The 4,916-nt window shown below is 41.5% G+C and overlaps 1 pseudogene; it reads left to right on the forward strand.

Annotated features, from left to right (window-relative positions):
- Positions 1-1,640: 1,640 nt before the first annotated feature.
- Positions 1,641-3,059, forward strand: LOC107663980 (galectin-3-binding protein A-like; annotated as a pseudogene).
- The last annotated feature ends 1,857 nt before the right edge of the window (positions 3,060-4,916 follow it).

Genomic DNA, 4,916 nt, shown 5'->3' on the forward strand with positions numbered 1-4,916 from the left:
GGGGGGGGAGTTGTTCATGAGTTCCTTATTTGTCCTGAGCAGTTAAACTGTCCACTCTTCTTCAAAAAAACTCTCCAGGTAACATGGGAAACATGGGTTTATTCTGAAGCTTCTGACATAATTCAGCTATTATTTTGTCTTGTGGACTATATGTAGACATATTTGATGCAAAATAGGTAACACTTTATTTTAGGGTCTCTTAACTAGTTGCTTATTAGCATGTATATTACTAGAATATTAGCCATTTATTAGTAGTAATTAGGAACCAAAACTCCATCGGTGACAGAATGGAGAAAAAACCTTGGGAGAAACCAGGCTCAGTCGGGGGGCCAGTTCTCCTCTGGCCAGACAAAACCAGCAGTTCAATTTCAGGCTGCAGCAAAGTCACATTGTGCAGAGGACACATCTGGTTCCTGTGCTCTTGTCCCGGTGGTCGTCTGAGACAAGGTCTTTACAGGGGATCTGTAAGCACAAATTAATGCCTTATCCTACATGACCTAATTCTACATCCCTAATCCTACCCAATACCTCAACGTAACAACTAACTTACTAACTATTAATAAGCAGCAAATTAGGAATTTATTGAGGGAAAAGCTGTAGGTAATAGTGAATAAATGTTCCCTATTCTAAAGTGTTACCAACATATCTTACTCAGGACAGTGCTAAAACAATAACATGCATTTTGTGTGATCCCTCCTACAAAACATTAAAGTGGTTTTAAAAAACAAAACTGACCCTTTGAAAATGATGAGGAAAACTGATTTTCCTCTGTATTTCTCTCTGCGTGTTACAAGGTCTTTTCCCAGATTATTGTGCTTTGATGTCAGTCTCTTGGCAACTCTTTCCCGTCAGATTGTGTGTTCTATTCGTGTCCAGTCCTGTATTGTAAAGTCGAGTCCTGTCGTATGACTTACCTGGATTTCTGCCCAGTCTCCCAGTTACCCGCTGCCAGCAGTGCGCTCTCCTCCGGACGCAATCCTCCGGTCCGAACAGCCTGAGAGGTAGTCGCTCCCCGCCCTGCAGTCTGGGGTGGCGCCCCGAACTCCCAAGTCAAGCCAATCCTTAAGTTCCAGTTTCCCTGTGTTAATATTCACTTCTGCGACCGCCGAATACGGCCAGTGAATGGCAGACTGCCTAAGTTTGTTTTTGTGGACAATAAATCCTGTTTGACTTTCCTTTGCGTCTGGGTCCTTTTATTGCGACAGTAACAAGACACAGCTTTTAAAGTTGTGATGGAAAACTGCATACATTTAAATTAATTTATTAACAGGTTTGAATTTCATTCAATAGCATATGAGAATTACATATGAGAGTAAAAACTAAATTTAAATGTTCATTTAGGAATCAGAAACAAGACACACCTTTTGAAGTTTAAATAGAAGACTGTAGGCTATCTATTTTAAATTAATTTATTAACAGATTTGAATTCAATTCAATAGCATGCATCTTGATTTACAAATGAGAGTAAAACCTGCATAGAAATGCTCTTCTAGGCCCAATTAACAAGACACAACTTTTGAAATTGAGATGGAAAACTATGCATTTTAAATTAATTTATTAAAGGTTTGCATGCCAAACTCAGTCAAAACAACTGCAGTATCTTCCTCTAGGGATGATCAACTGGAATTTCACAACTAAACATGTCTGTTGCAGCAACAATTGCAGAGTTAGCTGAGGTTAAACACATTTTATTGATGGCATTAAAGCATTTTCTGAGGAGTTTTTCATGAATATTTCTCAGTCTTTAAATCTTCTGTCAGTGGCTGAAGATGACAAAGCGAAGGCTTGGAGAGCTCATTGTCTGATTGCAGCTTCAGCGGCTGGACTGTTACTGACTGCACACATAAAGAGGACGCAGGAGAGTCTGCGAGGCTGATACGTCATTCACCTGCAGTTATTTTAATCTGTTTATTACATCCTCTTTGCAGGTAAAAACATAAGCAGCAGTCGTCAGTTCTCTGTAGGTAACAGTCTGGGTTTGTCTGATGATCTCGGTCTTCTGTTTGACTGGAGACGGCTGTGATTTCAGCATTAATGTACGAGATCTCAGTGAAGAGGCAGAATTGGTGTTTTGTGTTCACTGTTTGATCCTGATGATTCATCCAGAGCTAAACATAAGAAATGAGTCCAGAAAGCTCAGTGTGGATGTCAGCTAGACGTGCGTCTTTATGTCTCTTCTTTTCTCAGCTCACTTTTTGAAGATACTGAACTGAACTGAACTGTGTGAATCAGGATTCTGCTGTATATCGGTGTAAGACACAGTATCTGAAGTGTTTCTGTGTTAGATTGAGGTTTCCATCACATCGGCTCAATGACTCCATCAGTTGGTGTTTATCTTTGGACTGAAGAAGCTTATGGAGGATGTCAGCAGGATCTTCTCTTCACTCATTCCTGAAGACAACACCTTCCAGACGCAGGTATGGATGTAGGATTACGGCGTCCACACAGGTGAGCTTGTTCTGCAGGAGAACGTCCTTCAGTTTCTCTCCTGAACGCTGAGTTTCTCATAAGATCTCCAGTGTGGAGCAGCATCTCTTTCACATGATGGATGCTCTGCTGCGGCGCTCAGACCTGCTGGTGAAGGATGAAGCTCTGGAGAGATGATCCGAGACAGAGGTGATGAAATGAATTCAGAACAACAGAATCACATCTGCTTCCTCTTGATACCAGTGGATAAACTGTGTGAAATACAGTTTTCCTCAAGCATTCTCCATCAGAGTCATAAGAATCTCTAGCTCACTGATCTGCTCAGAGGTTTTCAGTTCAACACTCTGCTCTTCTCTAAGATCAGGAATCAAATGGATGACATGAGTAATGAGTATCAACCCAGAATCTACACTGGAGATGAGTGGAGAGTATTTATCAATGTCTTCACCTTCAAATACCCAAACCATGGTCAAAATAACGGAACGCAAAGCTTCTCCATTCCTGCACACACTAGTGCTCTTTACAGAGAGCAGAAGCTGCAGTGGAAAGCCCAGGTTTTTCTCATTGATCAGAAATGCTCTAACAGTGGTGTTTCATGTCAGAACAGATACGAGCAGCATTTGTTTCAATGACAGGTTGATTCTCAGCCAGAAATGTAACAATTTATTAGCCAACAGCTAGTCATTATTTAGTCGAATTTCATATAATGTCCTTACATGCTCGCTGCTGCTGCTCTAAATGGAAATATGAGAACTACTGTGAACTGCTCTCCTTGACGCTGACTGAACGAAGGAAGTGCTAGAGGTGGTGACGTCATTGGCTGTCAATGGAAGATTATCGAAAAAGCGCCAAATACTGTATTGCACACAAACAACTTGCTAATCATGGCTTACATGTGTATTTCAAAGTGTTCTTGAAATACTAATGTCATTTCAATTCCAATCTTTAATGCTGGTTTCACTTGTGCCACCGAAAATGCTCTCAAATGTGTATTTGCAGCAGCTCCGGACATGAGACAAAGTTCATATCTTATTGGTCAACATATTTCTTTGAAGGGCAAAGAAAATAGCTAAAATATTAAAATATATAAAATATTCTCTGAGGAATTAAGCATTGCTTCATTAGCGAGTGAATATTCCAGCCCAGTGTGAACATCTCCACTGTTTCTATTCAAAATCAGCTTGAACCAAATATTTGTGTTTAGTGTGAAAAGGCTTTCAGACTTCATAATTCACCTGCACTTTAGGCTTTTCCTGGGTCAAATTTATATAAAATGTTAGAATCAAGAAAGTTCAATGTCAAAATAATTAATTTAATATATAATCAATTTAAAGTTTTATGTTATTCTCAACCTGAAGCAATGCAACTCTAGCATCAGCATGTTCTTTAGCTTGATGAATGAGGAATGAGGAATAAACACCGACCTCTTTGTTCTTCAGTATCATGATGTTTTATTCTGGATCACTTGTGTTCTCTCTGTCCTCTCCTTCCGCCAAAAACAAACAAGTTTCATTTCCAACAGACATGATGAAATATGAATAATCAATATTTAAGTTTTCAGACACTGTACAGATGAGTGTGTTTACTGTGACTTCAGATGTTTTTTCTTTTTTTATTCTTTTTCAGTTTTTTTTTTTCTTTTTTGCATCAATTACATTTAATGGTTAAAAAACCTACTCTGTAAATGTTAGGAAGTCATGTGAGTTCTTGCCATTTTACTTAAATGCTCTTCAACTTTACAGAACCACAAGCAGTCAAAGAGCAATAATTCTGTCACGAATCCAGTCCATGGACTTTCATCCAATGAACACAAGAGGTCGCTCTCTCACCATATTGACACTCACTCCACATAGACTGTCACACATCACTATGGACTACATGTGTCGACTCCGTGTTCACGGTGGGTGTTGCGGGGAAACATGACACCGAGTCCGCTTGTGTAATGAAGCACTCTCACAAAATGGCGGACACAACAGCGTCACAGCTGCTCGTTATGAGTCCAGTCACGTCTCAACGGATCGTCCAGAGTCTCGTCACATCCTGTCTGTTGCACCCAGATCTTCAAGGTCAGTCCTTCGGTATCCCAGTCTGGTATCCAGTGTGAGGGATGCACCGCTGGTGTCTGCACACGCAGCTGGTATCCCCAAACCCACTCACTCTAGCCCTCCTGTTCCTGAACTGATTCCCCTGTCTGAAGCGCTTCCCATGATGGGGATCGCTTTTTGGTGCGTTTGGGCTGCATACACCATCACAGAACCTCCCGAGGTGGCGACTGATGCTGCAGAACCTCCTGAGGTAGTGGTGCTTGCTGCTGTGTTCCCCGAAGCGATGGCGCCCACTGCAGTTTCTCCAGAGGTGGCGGCACATGCTGCCGAACCTCCCGAAGCGGCGGTGCTCGCTTCAACTCCTTGCGTGGTGGTGGCGCCCAGAAACGCACTTTCAACCTGTCATGTCAAGGTCGAAGGAACCTTTGCCAAACTCTCCCTGTA

This window comes from Sinocyclocheilus anshuiensis, unplaced genomic scaffold, assembly GCF_001515605.1.
Source record: "Sinocyclocheilus anshuiensis isolate Anshui unplaced genomic scaffold, SAMN03320099.WGS_v1.1 scaffold349, whole genome shotgun sequence".
Lineage (NCBI taxonomy): Eukaryota > Metazoa > Chordata > Actinopteri > Cypriniformes > Cyprinidae > Sinocyclocheilus > Sinocyclocheilus anshuiensis.